Source organism: Delphinapterus leucas, chromosome 7 (genome assembly GCF_059928025.1).
Source record: "Delphinapterus leucas isolate spDelLeu-1000000601 "Yukka" chromosome 7, BTC_Dleu_Yukka2, whole genome shotgun sequence".
Taxonomy (NCBI): Eukaryota; Metazoa; Chordata; class Mammalia; order Artiodactyla; family Monodontidae; genus Delphinapterus; species Delphinapterus leucas.
The window spans coordinates 54,661,822-54,682,475 of NC_143135.1; the positions used below are offsets into that span (position 1 = coordinate 54,661,822).

A 20,654-nucleotide genomic window follows, 5' to 3' on the forward strand; every position below is an offset into this window, starting at 1 on the left:
ATTGGAAAAGAAAAAGTAAATCTGTCACTGTTTGCAGATGACATGATACTATACATAGAGAATCCTAAAGATGCTACCAGAAAACTACTACAGCTAAACAATGAATTTAGTAAAATTGCAGGATACAAAATTAATGCACAGAAATCACTGGCATTCCTATACACTAATGATGAAGAATCTGAAAGAGAAATTAAGGAAACATTCCCATTTACCACTGCAACAAAAAGAATAAAATACCTAGGAATGAACCTACCTAAGGAGACAAACAACCTGTATCCAGAAAACTATAAGACACTGATGAAAGAAATTAAAGATGATACAAACAGATGGAGAGATATACCATGTTCTTGGATTGGAAGAATCAACATTGTGAAAATGACTCTACTACCCAAAGCAATCTACAGATTCAATGCAATCCCTATCAAACTACCACTGGCATTTTTCACAGAACTAGAACAAAAAATTGCACAATTTGTATGGAAACACAAAAGACCCTGAAGAGCCAAAGCAATCTTGAGAACAAAAAACGGAGCTGGAGGAATCAGGCTTGCAGACTTCAGACTATACTACGAAGCTACAGTAGTCAAGACAGTATGGTACTGGCACAAAAACAGAAATATAGATCAATGGAACAGGATAGAAAGCCCAGAGATAAATCCACACACATATGGTTACCTTATTTTTGATAAAGGAGGCAAGAATATACAATGGAGAAAAGACAGTCTCTTCAACAAGTGGTGCTGGGTAAACTGGACAGCTACATGTAAAAGAATGAAATTAGAACACTCCCTAACACCATACACAAAAATAAACTCCAAATGGATTAAAGACTTAAATGTAAGGTCAGACACTATAAAACTCTGAGAGGAAAACATAGGCAGAACACTCTATGACATAAATCACTGCAAGATCCTTTTTGACCCACCTCCTAGAGAAAGGGAAAGAAAAACAAATATAAACAAATGGGACCTAATGAAACTTCAAAGCTTTTGCACAGCAAAGGAAACCATAAACAAGTTGAAAAGACAACCTCAGAATGGGAGAAAATATTTGCAAATGAAGCAACTGACAAAGGATTAACCTCTAAAATATAAAAGCAGCTCATGCAGCTTAATAACAAAAAAACCATCAACCCAATCCAAAAATGGGCAGAAGACCTAAATAGACATTTCTCCAAAGAAGATATACACATTGCCAACAAACACATGAAAGGATGCTCAGCATCACTAATCATTAGAGAAATGCAAGTCAAAACTACAACGAGGTATCACCTCACACTGGTCAGAATAGCCATCATCAAAAAGTCTACAAACAATAAATTATGGAGAGGGTGTGGTTAAAAGAGAACCCTCTTGCACTGCTGGTGGGAATGTAAATTGATACAGCCACTATGGAGAACAGTATGGAGGTTCGTTACAAAACTAAAAATAGAACTACCATATGACCCAGCAATCCCACTACTGGGCATATACCCTGAGAAAACCATAATTCAAGAAAAGTCATGTACCCCATGTTCCCTGCAGCACTATTTACAATAGCCAGGACATGGAAGCAACCTAAGTGCCCATTGACAGATGAATGGATAAAGAAGATGTGGCACATATATACAATGGAATATTACTCACCCATAAAAAGAAACAAAATTGAGTTATTTGTAGTGAGGTGGATGGACCTAGAGCCTGTCATACAGAGTGAAGTAAGTCAGAAAGAGAAAAACAAATACTGTATGCTAACACATATATATGGAATCTAAAAAAAAAAAAAAATGGTTTTGGAGAACCTAGGGCAGGACAGGAATAAAACACAGACATAGAGAGTGGACTTGAGGACACGAGGAGGGGGAAGGGTAAGCTGGGACTAAGTGAGAGAGTGGCATGGACATATATACACTACCAAATGTAAAATAGATGGCTAGTGGTCAGCCGCCCCATAGCACAGGGAGATCAGCTGGGTGCTTTGTGACCACCTAGAGGGGTGGGATAGGGAGGGTGGGAGAGAGACGCAAGAAGGAGGAGATATGGGCATATATGTATATGTATAGCTGATTCACTTTGTTATAAAGCAGAAAGTAACACACCACTGTAAAGCAATTATACCCCAATAAAGATGTTAAAAAAAAAAACTTAGCAACTAGTAAGCACATATTATGGGGCAGGTACAGTACTTTACCTGCTTATCTCCTTTAATCTTCACAGCAATGCTAGTTTACATATGAGGAGACAAACTGAGAAAGGTTAAGAAACTTGCCCAAGGTCACATGGGTAAGTGGGAGAGCTGGAGTTTCACCCAAAGCTACTGATTCTTAAATCTAGGCCTTGTTCCACTAAACCATTCATTTCCAGGCTTCTATTCCAAAAAGAATATTTATCTGGAAAGTAAGAGACCAAAGAATAGGGAAAAGATTGCTAGAGATTAGCTTCAATCAGCTGGAAAGATCTGCTTTCTACAGCAAACAGGAAAATAACAAAAAGTGCTGGAGTCTCCAAAAGACAAGAGGCCTTCTCAATGATGGAAGCAAAATTCATCTCAATACCTCCCACCCCTACCCACTCCATTAGTTTAGTCTACAAAAGATAGACGGGCTTGGGGACAAATTATAGGCCAGGGAAAGTATGTTTACATCTAAATAATTCAAAGGAGGCAGAGGTCAACTTAGAAAACAAGCCCTCTCACTTGCTGCTGACTCATCTAGCCCCCTCCTCTTCCAGGAAGTCTGTTCCATGACCTGAACCTCTCCAAAGAAGGCCTTCACTCTCCTAGATCTGGATCCTCATTCCTGAAGAAGCTACATCACCTTAGAAATGGAAGATGCAGCCATCAGCAATGAATGTTCACCTCTCACAACACTGGCTTAAAACAAAAAACTAAAGAGGAAAGGATGAGAAAAAAGTCTAAGTTTCTTAGGAACTGCACTGCTAAGGACCAGTGTCTTAGGGAACAAATGTCTTTGGAGACATCCAGGCCCACTGTTCTGTTGTAGAAATGCAGAAAGGAGGGTACTCCAGCACCCCTGAGGCAACTGCTTACCCAATGGCAGCAGAAAAACCAACCCCTTTCTTTACACAGAGAAGTCTTTTGAGATCACTCAATCCAGGGATTTCCAAGCTTTTTTAAAAGCCTCTCAACCTCTTCTTCCAATCAAATCTTATGGAAACACCAATACTTAAACAGATAAAAAGTAGAACTGCTCTGGCTGAAAAGGAGATGGGGAAGTTCTACTTCCTCAGCCTCTTTCCTCTTCCTAATCTCACCCCCATATTCTGTGAGGTTGCATTTCAAAACCCTGAGACTCTAGCTTAACACTACCATGTTAAACTTAAGGAAACTAGGGTCCAGAGAAAACATGTCTTTGTCAAGATCACACAGTCAGTTAGTGCCAAAGCTGGAACTCAAATTCAGATGTGCTGGCTTATAGGGCAGTCGATTTCCCATATCATCACACTACTCCTTTGGGATAATCACATGAAAATGAATATGAAAGCATTTTTAAAAGCACTAAGTGCACAGGCCTGTACAGTTCCCTCAGCGAAATTTCTCTAAGGATAAAATAATTGTAATGCTCAGACTTCTAAGGACAATTTCACCACATACAACAGCACCCAACAGCAAAGAAATCCTCTCGTGTTCCCAATCCCTCAGTAAAGTGTCTAACTATCTATAAAAACAGGCATGATTATGTCACCAACTTAGACTGATAGTAGATAACTGAGACTCAGGAGGCTTCTGAAGGATTCCCTGCTCCCTGCGTCCTGAGAAACCATCCCTTAAAGACATATGGGAATTCTCCTGGCATCCACCATGCATGAAACAAGGAACAGAATCTGCACCTGAACATTACGGTTAACTCCTTAATAAATGATGTGTATAGGCTAGGCCTCAAAGATTTTCTACAACTGTGGTAGCTAGCCTCCAAGAAAAATACCCTGCCTCCTGGTATTTGCACGCTGTGTAACCTTTCCTACTTGGTAGAAGGGTCAGTATGTATGATCAAAAGAATACAGTAGAAGTGACAGCATGTCACTTCTGAAATCAGATTCTAAAAGACATTGCACCTTCTGTTTTGGTTGCTCTCTCCTCTCTCTGATCACTTGCTGTGGGGAAGCCAGGTGACATGCTGTAAGCTGCCCTATGGAGAGGCCACGTGGCAAGGAACTGAAGATGTCAGCCTGTTAACAGCCAGCAAGAAACTGAGGCTGGCCAACAACCAGATGAGTGAGTGTGGAAGGGGATCCGCTAGGCCCAGTTGAGCCTCCAGATACCTGCAACCCTGGGTAACAGCTTGACTGTAACCTCATTAGAGACACTGAGCCAGAACCACTCAGCCTAGCCACTCTCAGATTCCTCACGCTTACAGACTGTGTGAGATGATAAATGTTTATTTTTTAAGCTGCTAAGTTTCAGAGGCAATTTATTTACACAGCAATAGATAACTAATAGAACCACAAAACTAAGGTTTCCTGGGTTTACATCAGAAAGTCCGTTATGAAACCGAAAGTCCCTCTGAAACAAAATCCAAGGCCTCAAGGGTTGGGGCTTCTCCTTAAATAATAACTGTCTCCATTGCTTATTCATAAGGTGACCAGTTGCAAGTCACTTCATCTCTCTTACCTGTGATTTCCTTGTTGAATATATAGGGACATTTTCCTTGCAGAGTACTGTGAGGATTAAATGGGGATAGTTTGTAAAATTATCTTTAAAATAGTTGGAACTATACAAATTAAAGTTGTTACAAAGACCCTGGAAGGTAACCCACCAAGCCCACGCCCAACAGCAACTGCTCTATGAAGTCAAATGGAAAGGCCTCTTCTGGGCCACTCATCCAACTGTATTAAAAGTATCCCCTCTATCACTGCCTGTCATAATAACAATAGGAAAAAATTACCAGTGCTTGATATTACATATCAAGCATAGTGCTAAATGTTATCGCATTATTTTCTCATTTAATGCTACATTTAACCCATAGAGAAAACTGAAAGAGGTTAAAATCATTTGGTTAGTAATGGAGCCAGGATTGAACTTCATATCCATGCAACTCCAAAGACCATGTTCTTTCCACTAAACCCATATGCTGTTCACTACACCAAGGAGTCTGAAAGTATCCAATACAGAAGGCATACAGGCACAACTTAACAAAAGAGATGAAAAAATGAAAGGGACAGGAAGAAAAATCACCTTTCAAGTTAATGGGGAAATTAAAAGATTCAGGAGATGTAGAGTCTGGTCCTGTCTAGGGCACCAAGCAATTGTTAACACCTTGGACAAGTTATCTGTCATTGAAAATTTTTAAAACCCTCAGATTTACATAGTGCTTTGGAATCTACAAAGCATTCTGAAGTACCCACAAATATTTGATTGTCACAGCAACCCTGGAAGGTAGTTTTAATAATCTCCATTCTATAAATGAAAAAACTGAGACCAAGAAAGAATTCCAGTAATTTGCCCATGGTTATTAGACAGCTGGTACATGCCAGAGATAATATACCTAGATTTCTTTATTCTCAGAAGTACCTGAGACTCAAAAGGTTTAGGGAATGCTCAAAGGTCACAACAAAGACAAGAATCCAATTTACTTCTTATTCCCCTAATCCAGTGAGCTACAAACTGGATATGCAAACCAGATATGCAAACCTGGAGAACTTTTAAAAAACACTAATGCCTGGGCCCCATAACTACCCCTGCCCCCTCCTCTCCCTGCAAAAAAATTTATTTGGTCCTGGGGGGAGAGGGGGGGCAGGGATCTGAGTATCAACGTATTTTTAAGCCTTCTAGGACTAGCCACACTTGAGAACTACTGCCCTAACCCCAAGAGCCACAGGTTAAGAAATGTCATGATCCACCCTCATTTCCTAATGTGAAATTCTCTCAGTGAAGTCATCTACTTTTCTGTAAATTCATTACATTTACAAAGCAAAAAACTTCTATTATTATAAACAACTAAGTTAAAATAATTTAATTTCTGTTACCTAGAATAAATTTTTATGCACCATGCAATCAATATCTTAATGGTCAAGACTGGTTATGTGATATGCAGCAATAAAATTGCTTATAGAAAGAGAAAAGCTGCCCACAAGAGTATACTGTGAACAAAACAACTAAGAAAAAGATTGAAGTAATCTTTTATCTCTAAATGTCCCTTCTTGGGGATCTCAGAACTCCTTGGTTCCACTAAGATGAATTTCCTGGAGCATCCTCTAATGAGGGTTTGGATACTGCAAAGACTTGTCTCATAATATCTCCACTTCTCTCTGCTAATTCAAGTCTTACCTGACCAAGTTCTTTCCTTAACCATCAAGCCCATTGTTATGGGTTTAAATTGTGTCTCCCAAAAAAAGATTTGTCGAAGTCCTAACCGCTAGTACATCAGAATGTCAGAATGTGACTTTATTTGGAAATAGGGTCTTTACAGAGGTAATCAAATTAAAATGAGGTCATGAGGGCCAGCCCTAACCCAATACAGCTGCTATCCTTATAAGAAGGGGAAATTTTGACACAAGAGACAGATACACACAGAGAGAAGACTGTGAAGGGACACAGGGAGAAGATGTTCATCTACAAGCCAAGGAATGCCTGAGACTTCCAGAAGCTAAGGAGAGGACTGGAACAGATCCTTCCCTTGTACCTTCATGGGGAGCATGGCCCTGCCAACACCTTGATTTCAGACTTTCGGTTTCCAAAATTGTAAGGTTATAACTTTCTGTTGTTCTAAGCCAACCAGTTTGTGGTACTTTGTTACAGCAGCCCTAGGAAACTAATCATCTACCTTTCACTAAATTCTCAAAGTTTGTACCCAGTTTTTTGGTGGAACTGTTTAATTTTTTTTTTTATCATATGCATCCTACCTTCCTAATGAAAGCAAAGCCTCTCAAGGAGAGGAACACCATTTTATACATCTTTTGTATCATCTACCACTCTTAGGGAAAGACTGACCTCGGAAAAAGTATTCAGGAAACATTTGTTCACTTGATTACTTTCTGGAAAATGTTCAACAACCACTGCTGGTTGTTTCAGAATCTGATAACCAGAAAATCACTTTTCCTACTTCTATAACTCTGTCACATTGGAATTAGCTATTCTAAAATCAACATTCTTTTTCATGAGCTTTTTATATATCTATTATATAGATAATACCGCATACTCTCTAGTACCCATAAATAAAAATTTCACAAAATCGTAGAATCATGTACTGTGTGGGACTGGAAGAGAGCTTACAGACCATCTAGTGCAGTCCTGAACTAATATCTTCTTAAATGTATACAATATCATTTCTCTCTCTTTTATGGTAAATGCCACATTCTCCCTTGGCCATTGTATTAGTTATTGGTCTACAGGGCTCCTTCTCACTACCCACCCACCCACCACTAGGCTATAAGTACATCGAAGGTTGAGAAAAAAAAAGTAGCAACATCAAAACAGTACCAATTTTTAGTCCAAAAAGAAAAATATACTGGTGAGATACTTTAACAGAATTAAACATTGAGGTACCTTAAATAGGTTAGGTCCTGAAGACCCCACAGCTGCCTGGGATGATAGGAAGTAGAGATTCCAAACAGTTCTTAGAAATTCACTCCAGTAGCTCTCAAAAGGGCAGACACTGCTTTCTGCTTAACTGACATAAATGTATTAATAGTACCCAAACCTCAGACTAAGAACAACAGTCTGGCCAAGTATCTTGTTGTTCCACATCGCCACTAGTATAAACAGAAGTCCAAGCCAGCATCAGAAAAACACTAACTCAGACTTCCAAAGAACTTCTCAGTTCCCAATAGGCTGCAATGACTTCCTAAAGGAGTCCTCTAGGTTTGTGCTGAAGTCCAGAGAAAGGGCTGAGCAACACTAAAAGACATCAACACATTTTCAAACTGGTGAACTCCTGTTCATTTCACACTCAAGTGTCACCTCCTCTATGGAGTCCTTACTGCCTCTCCTCCTCCCTTCCCCCTTCTTGCTTAGATAATACTTTGTACATCCCTCTATTATATATTCATCACTGAATGTTACAGTAATTCTAGCGTCTGTCTCTGTCTTGCTAGAGCAGACACACAATAATCATGGCTGCAAAAAGCAAAAAGCTGCTTCTTCTCATGCTAAGACCTCAGTTACCCTGGCTTATCTTAATACCAGGAGGAAAAGAAAAAAAAAGGTGAAATATTTTCAAATAGCTGCCTGTTTACTATGTATTGTCTAAGAGCCATGGATTTCCACACTGTGATTCCTCGTTTTTTTCAAGTATCGTGCTCTGGTCGATATGGTAGGCCGGTTCAGACAGACTTTAAAATACCCAGTCCTGTTTGTCGGAGTCCTAGGGCCTTAATCATCCTGAACAAGGGGCTGGAAGTTAGCACTAAAGGATCAGTGCTCTTCAGGAATCAGGAAAATCTCAGACTCCTTAGGACAGTAAGGGTAGAAAGAACTCAGAGGGCACCCAGCCAACTTCCTCATTTTACAGAGAGGGAAACTGAGGTCCAAAAAGGGGAAAGGATTTGGTCAAGGTCCCATAATCTGCTACAAGCAAACTCATGTTTTGATTCCCAGTTCAGTGCAACTTCTGATATATCTTTTCTCTTTTTAAAAAAATTTTCAATCTCAAAAATGAGTCACAGGAAGGTAACTTGTCCAAGGCCATATACCTAGTAGATGATGAAGCCAAGATTTGAACCCAGGACATCTCCTGGGAAGATCTATTCTCTCATTTACTCTCATGGTGAAGTTTTTGCAACTCCATATATAAATGCAACTTTACGTTCTGTTCCTTTAACTTCCTTTGAAGTTTGCTTCTAGTTAAATTTGGCAAATTAAAAACACATTTACCTATGATCTCCCCAAAAATCACACTAAAATGATACTAAAGATATATTTTTTTAAAAAAAGGTATAAACCTAAACAAGGAAGAGAATGGGTGAGGGGACATCAGAAGACGAGACATTTCAACAAAATTTTAGACTATCCATAATGAATGGGGTATTTGTAACCAAAAAAGAACGGCCAAAAAAAAAGCTTTAACCCAGAGCCTTGCATGGTCCCTAGGCAGCAGAGATGTGTGGTACCTGGACAGCAGGATCACATCCCCCAGAAAGAATCACTGGATTAGAACGTACAAAGGAACAGGCCTAGGAAGTATAAATCACTTGCTCAAACTCACATAGGGCTAACAAGAGCTTGAACCTTGGTCTTCATATTTTTGTTACCCTTCTGTAACTCATGTGCTATTAGTCAGACTTCAGAGAATAAAAGGATGACTCAATAGCCCATGTCACAAAACAAGGAGACAGAGGTGTTTCCCAAGGTCTACCTTTTGTCCTCCTTTACCAACTCCAAAAAGTACTTTGTGTTTAGGCTCTCCCTGATGAGAGCTTAGGCTGTTCAAACAGTTGGGGTAAGGACCCCATATTCCAATTCATGTTCCAACTGTCTGATACAGCTCTGAAGATGTAGGTTACCAGCACCTGACAAAAATATGACAAAGTTTGGAAACGAAAGATTTCAAAAGCACTAACAATGTTTCAGGTCAAATCTGAGCTCATCCCCCTTGCCTATGATAGTGTGAGAGAGGCAGCTTTTCATCCCTTTTTAGAACAGAACATGCCCAAATGTAGGTGTTGTTATTTCTGCCAACCAGCTAAAACAGTTTAATTTTAAATGCCAAATTACAGGATTGCCTACAGAACCAATTAAGGCATTAATGACTCTAAGGCCATTTCTTAATACAGCAATAATGTGAGTGCCACAGCTATTTGAACCCTACTCCCATTTGAACTCATGTCCATCACTGCATTAAACACATCTACATACTCAATTTGTGTTTTTCTGATGTGCACAGAAAGAATACTGAATTAGGAGTCAGAAGAATAGTTCTAAACACAGCTCAAGCTTTGGAGTCAGCAAACAAGTTTGAATCCCAGTCCTCTGAGTCCTAATCTCTCTGGGCCTCAGTTACTTCATATGTAATACCTACATGAGAGAACTAGTGTAAGGATTGAGAGTATCTATATAAGGCAACTTGCACAGCAATAAGGCACCCAGTAAACGTTAGTTTCTTCTGTTATTGATCAACTGGTAAATACCAGGTACTTCCAACCTTCGAAGGGCTGATTGTTTTGAGTAAATGTTTAGGGTGAGACAGGATAGATGAACAAATAATTCCAATATAATATAGTACAAATAAGTATAATACAACAAAATAAATGCTGTTATAGCCATTGGAACAAAGTATCACATTAACACTGGGGAAAAAAAAGGATACTAATTCTGTCTGAAACAGGAGGAGAGTATCAGGGAAGGTATGAGAGACAGAGACATCTGAACTGGGCCTTGAAGGTTGCTGAGTAGAAGCACAGCAAGCAAAGGAAAACATCTTAAACAAAAGAAACCATGATGGGCTTCCCTGGTGGCGCAGTGGTTGAGAGTCCACCTGCCGATGCAGGGGACGCGGGTTCATGCCCCGGTCCCACATGCCGCGGAGCGGCTGGGCCTGTGAGCCATGGCCGCTGAGCCTGCGCGTCCGGAGCCTGTGCTCTGCAATGGGAGAGGCCACAACAGTGAGAGGCCCGTGTACCACAAAAAAAAAAAAAAAAAAGAAACCATGAAAAACAAGTTAGGGAGATATGAAAGAGAACATATGGCTTATTTAAGCAACAGTGACAAAACTTAGGAGAGTAGAAGTGGATGGGTTACACAGGAGCAGAAGATTAGCATAAGGAAGGGCCTACCCATAGGAGTATTTTACTGAGAGAAAAGTGGTATGAGGGGCAAGGAGAGGTACTCATCTGAGAAGCACTTGAAGAAAATATTTACCAGAGAAGCACAGAAATAACATCACCATTATGATTATAAAGGGCTGTAATGTGGAGGACGGCTTGAATTTATTTTGTATGACCCAAAGGTCAGACCTAGGAAGGTGGATGAAAATTAAAGAGTGACACAAAAATGGCCTAGGAATATTAATCACGTACAAAGTGAGCCATTTGGAAGTGAAAAGGAAATGTCCATTCTTTAAGTGGTGAAATTAGCTCAGGGAGCTCAAGGAAGAAACTCGTATCTACTGGCTAAGGAACCCAGGCTTTCTCTTCCTCTTTGGGGACACGACTAGACTTGATGGGCATTTGGTGCAACCAGGTTTGAGGAAGGTGCTTCTGCCACTTCCTGAAGCCTTACACAATTCAGTTCAACCTCAAAAGGGAATGCTAGCCCTCACAGAAACAGCCTAAAAAGAAAACTAAAGCAGGCAATAGACTTTAAGGGAAACTAGCTTAAAGAAAGAGGGGCAATGAGAATGCAGAACATCAGAGGCATCCATTCTCTGTTACCACATTAATGGAGGAAGTAAGCAATGGAACAGCTGCACACCATTATCTACATGTCTGAGTTGTGGGAGCCATAGAGGTCATGCAGTCCAACACCTCATTGTACAGAGTTAACTGAAGCCCAGAGAAGGGCAGGGAGAGCTACGCCTAAAAACAATTTAACATACACTTTACACTTCACACAGGCTCTCTGAGTTGTATTATCTCAATTTTCCTCAAGGCAAAACAGTGAAGGAGGTGTTATTTTCCAAATGAGACACTAAGCTCTTTAGAGCATTATAAAGTTTGCGTTAGTTACTGTTATGGATTTCTGCAGTACATAATGCTTTCCTTTTTGATCCTATGGGTTATAAAAAAAATTCACCTTGAGGACTGGGGTTCTCCCCAGGCAAATAATGCAGACTAGGAAACAGTTTCTTAATACCTCATCCCTATTGCCCTACTCTCTGAGTCTACGACTTTCCAGTGTATAAACTGTTCAATAAAAATTATTCTTTTTCAGTTCCTGTACTGAGAATAGGAAACAGATTTGAATCAGATAACACCCCTGCCTTCAAGAAGCTCCCATTTGGTAAGGAAGACAGACATGGCATTATCTTTGAGTCATAAAGATATGGGTTCACCCAAAGTTAGCAGAAGGAAAGAAATCATAAAAATCAGATCAGAAATAAATGAAAAAGAAATGAAGGAGGGGCTTCCCTGGTGGCGCAGTGGTTGAGAGTCCACCTGCCGATGCAGGGGATACGGGCTCGTGCCCCGGTCCGAGAAGATCCCACATGCCGTGGAGCAGCTGGGCCCGTGAGCCATGGCCGCTGAGCCTGTGCATCAGGAGCCTGTGCTCCGCAGCGGGACAGGCCACAACAGTGAGAGGCCCGCGTACTGAAAAAAAAAAGAAAAGAAATGAAGGAAACAATAGCAAAGATCAATAAAACTAAAAGCTGGTTCTTTGAGAAGATAAACAAAATTGATAAACCATTAGCCAGACTCATCAAGAAAAAAAGGGAGAAGACTCAAATCAATAGAATTAGAAATGAAAACGGAGAAGTAACAACTGACACTGCAGAAATACAAAAGATCATGAGAGATTACTACAAGCAACTCTATGCCAATAAAATGGACAACCTGGAAGAAAAAGACAAATTCTTAGAAATGCACAAACTGCCAAGACTGAATCAGGAAGAAATAGAAAATATGAACAGACCAATCACAAGCACTAAAATTGAAACTGTGATTAAAAATCTTCCAACAAACATAAGCCCAGGACCAGATGGCTTCACAGGCGAATTCTATCAAACATTTAGAGAAGAGCTAACACCTGTCCTTCTCAAACTCTTCCAAAATATAGCAGAGGGAGGAACACTCCCAAACTCATTCTACGAGGCCACCATCACCTTGATACCAAAACCAGACAAGGATGTAACAAAGAAAGAAAACTACAGGTCAATATCACTGATGAACATAGATGCAAAAATCCTCAACAAAATACTAGCAAACAGAATCCAACACCACATTAAAAGGATCATACACCATGATCAAGTGGGGTTTATTCCAGGAATGCAAGAATTCTTCAATATATGCAAATCAATCAATGTGAAAAACCATATTAATAAATTGAAGGATAAAAACCATATGATCATCTCAATAGATGCAGAGAATGCTTTCAACAAAATTCAACACCCATTTATGATAAAAACCCTGCAGAAAGTAGGCATAGAGGGAACTTTCCTCAACATAATAAAGGCCATATATGACAAACCCAAAGCCAATATCGTCCTCAATGGTGAAAAACTGAAAGCATTTCCACTAAGATCAGGAACAAGACAAGGTTGCCAACTCTCACCACTCTTATTCAACATAGTTTTGGAAGTTTTAGCCACAGCAATCAGAGAAGAAAAGGAAATAAAAGGAATCCAAATCAGAAAAGAAGAAGTAAAGCTCTCACTGTTTGCAGATGACATGATACTATACATAAAGAATCCTAAAGACGCTACCAGAAAACTACTACAGCTAATCAATGAATTTAGTAAAGTTGTAGGATACAAAATCAATGCACAGAAATCTCTTGCATTCCTATACACTAATGATGAAGAATCTGAAAGAGAAATTAAGGAAACACTCCATTTACCACTGCAACAAAAAGAATAAAATACCTAGGAATGAACCTACCTAAGGAGACAAACAACCTGTATCCAGAAAACTATAAGACACTGATGAAAGAAATTAAAGATGATACAAACAGATGGAGAGATATACCATGTTCTTGGATTGGAAGAATCAACATTGTGAAAATGACTATACTATCCAAAGCAATCTACAGATTCAATGCAATCCCTATCAAACTACCAATGGCATTTTTCACAGAACTAGAACAAAAAATTGCACAATTTGTATGGAAACACAAAAGACCCTGAAGAGCCAAAGCAATCTTGAGAACAAAAAACGGAGCTGGAGGAATCAGGCTTGCAGACTTCAGACTATACTACGAAGCTACAGTAGTCAAGACAGTATGGTACTGGCACAAAAACAGAAATATAGATCAATGGAACAGGATAGAAAGCCCAGAGATAAACCCACGCACATATGGTCACCTTATCTTTGATAAAGGAGGTGGGAATGTACAGTGGAGAAAGACAGCCTCTTAAATAAGTGGTGCTGGGAAAACCGGACAGGTACATGTAAAAGTATGAGATTAGATCACTCCCTAACACCATACACAAAAATAAGCTCAAAATGGATTAAAGACCTAAATGTAAGGCCAGACACTATCAAACTCTTAGAGGAAAACATAGGCAGAACACTCTATGACAAATCACAGCAAGATCCTTTTTGACCCACCTCCTAGAGAAATGGAAATAAAAACAAAAATAAACAAAGGGGACCTAATGAAACTTCAAAGCTTTTACACAGCAAAGGAAACCATAAACAAGACCAAAACACAACCCTCAGAATGGGAGAAAATATTTGCAAATGAAGCAACTGACAAAGGATTAATCTCTAAAATTTATAAGCAGCTCATGCAGCTCAATAACAAATAAACAAACAACCCAATCCAAAAATGGGCAGAAGACCTAAATAGACATTTCTCCAAAGAAGATATACAGACTGCCAACAAACACATGAAAGAATCCTCAACATCATTAATCATTAGAGAAATGCAAATCAAAACTACAATGAGATATCATCTCACACCAGTCAGAATGGCCATCATGAAAAAATCTAGAAACAATAAATGCAGGAGAGGGTGTGGAGAAAAGGGAACACTTGTACTGCTGGTGGGAATGTGAATTGGTACAGCCACTATGGAGAACAGTATGGAGGTTCCTAAAAAACTACAAATAGAACTACCATATGACCCAGCAATCCCACTACTGGGCATATACCCTGAGAAAACCATAATTCAAAAAGAGTCATGTACCAAAATGTTCATTGCAGCTCTATTTACAATAGCCCGGAGATGCAAACAACCTAAGTGTCCATCATTGGATGAATGGATAAAGAAGATGTGGCAATATATACAATGGAATATTAGCCATAAAAAGAAATGAAATTGAGCTATTTGTAATGAGGTGGATAAACCTAGAGTCTGTCATACAGAGTCATACAGAGTGAAGTAAGTCAGAAGGAGAAAGACAAATACCGTATGCTAACACATATGGAATTTAAGAAAAAAATAAATGTCTGAAGAACCTAGGGGTAAGACAGGAATAAAGACATAGACCTACTAGAGAATGGACTTGAGGATATGGGGAGGGGGAAGGGTAAGCTGTGACAAAGTGAGAGAGTGGCATGGACATATATACACTACCAAACAGTAAGATAGATAGCTAGTGGGAAGCAGCCGCATAGCACAGGGAGATCAGCTCGGTGCTTTGTGACCGCCTTGAGGGGTGGGATAGGGAGGGTGGGAGGGAGGGAGACGCAAGAGGGAAGAGATATGGGAACATATGTATATGTATAACTGATTCAGTTTGTTATAACGCAGAAACTAACACACCATTGTAAAGCAATTATACTCCAATAAAGATGTAAAAAAAAAAAAAAAAAGACATGGGTTCAAATTCTGGATCTACCCTTTGCTAGCTAAGGCAAGTCATTTCCTTTATCTAAACTCCATATTCTGTATCTGTGTAACTGAGGGCAGTATCATCAGCTTAATTCAAAAAGCTACTTGTAAAAAAAAAAAAAAAAAAGCTACTTGTTCGCATTTGGTAAAATAATGTATTTAAAGCATGCAGAAGAATGTCTGATGGTGGAGCTGGCGAGAGATTAGGGGCCACCAAGGGTTTATGGACCCCTATGGGTCACAGCAGTTCTCCACTTCAGATATTCATTCTTTCAATAAAAAATACATTGTATATCTACTGTAAGTCGGGTGTTCGGAGCAACAGAGGACTTAGAGATAGTCCCATGACTTTGAGGCACTATAGTGTCAGAGACTGAGATCATAATGAAAGAAGTTTTCACCGTTAAGGTCCTGACATACTGATATTCTGTGGGCTGCAGGCAGTGGTGACCAAAAATAGTACCACTTATCCCATTTCCATTTTTCCTCCCAAGTTTCGCAGCCACCAAGTTTCCTCCACCTCTTCTTCAATCAATTCACCATATTCAATGCCTGCCATCTCCAGAGGCCCTTCCCTGGATTGAAGAGCCTGAGCATAGGCCACTACAGTTCAGAATAGAAACCTGACTAACAGCAAACCCCACACCCTACCCCACCTACAGCCTCTGAATCAGACTCCACAAAATAGTTTTAAAGCCCCAGAATAAGTGCTGCTATATCTATGTTAAGCCTTTAGAGGAACAGTTCTGAGAAGACAGAATTAAGTCATCTGAGAATATCTCAAACACTCTCTGAACACCTCTCATGTGCCAGGCACCATTTTGAATGCTTTACATACATTAATGCCCTCAAAACAACTCTGCAAGGGAGCTATTATTGTCCCAATTTTACAAAGGAAAAACTGTGTTCACAGAAATTAAATGACTTGCCCTAAAATCACAGTTTATAGGTGATGGAGCTGAAATCCATAAGCAAATTTGCCTTCCTTTTATCCACTGCATCTCACATGGTATTCTAATAATAACCCTGTGAGGCAGGTAAGAAAGTATCAGCATTATCCTATTTTACAAAGGAAGAAACTGGTGCTTAAGGAAGTGATATTACTTTCTCAGGAACAAGTCAGTAAGTGGCAGAGCCATGGCTTTTACTCAGATCTTTTGCCCCCAAACCTGTGCTCTTCTCACTACCCCACATTTCCTCTTTCACTGCCTTGCAGAATGGTATAGTAGAAATATACTTAACAGAGTCAGAAGGGCTGAGATGTGGTCCTGACTCTGGAACTAACTTATTGTATATATTTTTTTAATTGTATAATATTAAGTAATTTTTTCTTCTCTTGGCCTCGGTTTTCTCATTCATAAAATAAGGGTATTAGATTGGATAACCCTTAGGTTCCCCTTCATCTGGAAATCTAGGTTTTAATTAGTACCAACAAGACTAGAAGCAGTTTCTCTGGTTTCCTTGCCACCCAACAGTAACTCTCTAAAAGAAAAAAAAAAAATTAACTGTTATTTGTAGTGATAAGGTAAGAAGTGCTCAGCACCACAGAGTAGAAATTACACATTCAATTTCATTCCTTCCTTCTTCGAACACTCTACATGTAAACATAGAAAAGGTCACAAGCTACCTAATAACACAACACTGGCACCTCCTCTAAGTGGCACATTTAATAACATGCCAAGTATGTCTAGGAGTGAAGAGTGTGTTCATGGCAGGGCCCTTCTTCCCACTGTTGGAGTCACAACACTTCTATTCACTAGGTAATCTTCCTAGGTTGGAACATCAGCTCTGCTTCACTTACAGCAGACCAGGCTTATGACTTTAAATCCCATCAGATATAAACAATTTACAAGTGACTCTTGACTATTTAATATTATAGAACAAAAAATGAAATTTAACCCCAGATGTAATTCTTCCATGCCAAGAAAACAGAAGAGGGCAAGAAGCAGGACCCAAGACTGGATAAATTACTTCCCTGTCTAAGTTTCTTTATATATAAAGTAAGGGAGAGAGTCCAAACCAATCCTAAACACCTTTCCCATTGTAACCTAATATGAATTTATAAATATTCCATATTTAGAAAATGTGAAATGTGTAAAAAACAAAAAGTAGGAGGAAGAGGGCATAGTGTTACACATTAAAATGACCTCAGATAAGAAAATTCTAAAAAATGCCAAGGCAGAACATAAAATACGTATGGTCACATCACCCCCCAATACATATTAGTTATAAAAGCAAAAATAAAAATCTATAGCCCTGTGACAGCTGAAGTAAATAATTCACATAATTCCCTCAGGAAAAGACTGCTGAGGCAGAAAACCATTGCTCATGCAGTTAAACCAGAGCTGATCTGAAAATGAATATGATCTGAATATGATCAGATCTGAAACAACTGGAAATTGTTTCCTGAAACCAGGAAATTGTCTTAAGAGGAAAGACAAGCCTAAGGGAGCAAGCCTCCCCTTGACCTCGGAATAAAGTTCATACTGCTTTAGCCAAGCATCATAATTTTCAGTAAATATTTACTTATTAATACGCTAAACAATGAACTAAGTGCTTCCACATACTTTTGTTCATTTAATTCTCCAACATTCCAGTAGTTATAGTCCCTATTTTACAGAAGAGGAGTTTGAAGCTCAAAGAGGTAGAAAGACCAGGATGAGAACCCAATCTCTGACTCCAAGTTCAATGTACTTTCTACTTCATCCCTGTTATATTCTATCTCCTTCACTGTACAGGTCCCTCACACATCCCTTGTCTAGTCTGAAATCTCACAACAAGCTTGTGAGGCAGACATTCATGATTCTCATGAACTGATCCCTACTCACCTTTATAGTTCTGAAATGGATGCTACTGGCTAGCCAGCATTCATTCCCCTCTTCCTCCCTCCCAATAGAGCCCTGATTTTTATCCAGTATTCATTCCTCAGTAGCCAATGTAACTAAGGCAGTTCTCAAATTTTAGCATATTATCAGAGTCAAAAATCACCTGAAGAGCTTGTTAAAACACAGGTTCCTGGGCCCCACACCCAGAGTTTTCGATTCAGTAGGTCTGATACCTGGCCCGAGAATTTGCATTTTTAACAAGTTCCCAAGTGACCACTTTTTGAAAACCACTGTCCTAAGGGAAAGCTGACCCCAAACCTAGCTCCAAGGGTAGGTCTTCATTCTACACCCAAACCAAATATAGTAATCCCATTCTCCTTGCAGTGATTAGTCCAAGAACTCAGGCTTAACCAATTGGCATCTGGCACATCCCTTGAAACTCTTGCAGTTCAGGGATGGGTAAGTGGCCTAAGGTGGTCCAATTGCACTAAAGGGGAAATTTTGTCCATTTTGGGAGATGAAGTCAGTGTCTGCCTCTGTCTCTCTCTCTGCCTCTTTCTGCCTCTCTCCCTGTCTCCCTCCCTTTCCCCCTACCCCTCTGTCTATGTATCTATATCTCTCTCATCCACTGGTTAACAAAGAAACTTAGCCCCTCCAATGGTTACTATCAATTTACCACCATGATGGAAGACAGCTTGGGGATATAAGTAACATAATCTTCTACTTTTGTGTTGTTATAATTTTCAATTTATATAAGTTTCAATATGATATAAACCAAATTTGAGTCAGAATTGCTGCTTAAAGAATTCCAAATGACATAGAATTCGGTAATAGAAGATGGTACAAGCCACCTGAATACTCTCTACAGTGGAATCTGTAAATTGCTTTGCTCAACACCTATTCTAACCCCTTTCTAGCTTTGAGTACTTCAGAGATTGGAAAGCAAAAAAAAACCTGTATTTCCCAGACTCCCTCCTAAAAGTCATTTAGGTTCTGCTAATCAGATGCTCTCACACTAGATACTGATTTGTAACTATGTATTAGATGAGTGGAGAGACTGGGCACAGGACACCCCTTTTGCTGGAACAAACTGCAACAGAGGCAGCATAGTTCTAGATCTAGCAGTTGTAGCAACAGCTGCCTGATTCTGCAGCTTCTAGATTATGGCAAAGACAGCAGCATCCTTGAGAGCTTTATTCTTTGGTGCAGTTTGGAAAGTTTATTCCTGGAAGCTCAGCCTGGGTCCATTTCTTCTATTCTCCCAAAGACTCTTTCATCTCGCTGGTATCCTTTAATAAATCAATTTTCCTTGAACTTGCTAGAGTGGATTCTGTTACTTGCCCCACTAATAAGAACCCTGACCAGTAAACTACCCTACACTAAAGATAACATATAATATTTGCCATCATGTTCGCATAACAACTGACCCTTTCCTTCCTTGTCTTTGCATCAACAACTCTTCCCTCAGTGTGGAATGTCCTCCTTCACAATCATCCCATTTGCAAAAGTTGCCCACTTCCTCCATGAAGAGATTTACACAATGAGGAATTAATCACAGAAGAAAGGAAGAAAACCAACTTGACAGAGGAAGGCTGAGCCCTGAAGAATGAGCAGTTGACATCTGGCAGAGAAGGGGCAAGGAGGATGGAGGGAGCGTTTCAAGTATAAAGAATAACATTCACAAAGGCAATAAAGTACCTCTTGCCACCAAGGACTGACCCTACAAATTCACAACTTCTTAGAGCTGGGAATGATGCTATAGCATATACTGAGTTTTGCTAAAAAATAATGTTGAATACAAGTGATTTTTATAGTCAGTTGTCAGTAATTAATAAGCACTAATAACTGTGTACAAAAAAACTACTACATTAGGAGCTATAGGGAAATTCCCAAAGCAGAGATCACAGTCTTCCACTCTTAAAGATTTACAGTATAGAGAGAAACAAAGACATCTGAAAAGATCAAGGATACAACACAAATACTACAAAGACAAGTGCAAATTCATATAAACAACTGTAAAGAAAAAAGTTTCAAGTCACTAGAGTATCTAATAATAGGTGTTATTCAGAGAAAATTTTTTCTAAAAGAATTCATTAATACACCAAATACTTACTAAACATCTACTGTATGCTAAAAATTATTTTAGTTGCTGAGGAAACAGAAGCAAGCACAAGGTCCTTGCTTTTACAAGGCTTAAACTCTAACTGAAGGAGAATTAGGAACAAAGGTTTCAAGGACAGGGCTGTAAATTAAAGCACTGGTCATTAGGCTCATTTTCACTTCCCTATCCTGTAATATGGATAATTATGAGAGCCAACATTTATTGAGCACTTGTTTTGTGCCAGAATCTGCTAAGTACTTTACAATTATTACCTCATGTGATCCTGGTAACAAACCTATGAAGTAGGTGCTACTGTTAATACCACTTTAAGGATAAGGAATCTAAAACTACAGAGGTTAAGTAAC

At 39.3% G+C, this 20,654-nt stretch overlaps 1 protein-coding gene across 9 annotated transcripts in view; it reads right to left on the reverse strand.

Moving 5' to 3' along the window:
- The window catches only part of PAK1 (p21 (RAC1) activated kinase 1), a 154,235-nt gene that overhangs the window by 113,256 nt on the left and 20,325 nt on the right, over positions 1 to 20,654 (reverse strand). The window lies entirely within an intron of this gene.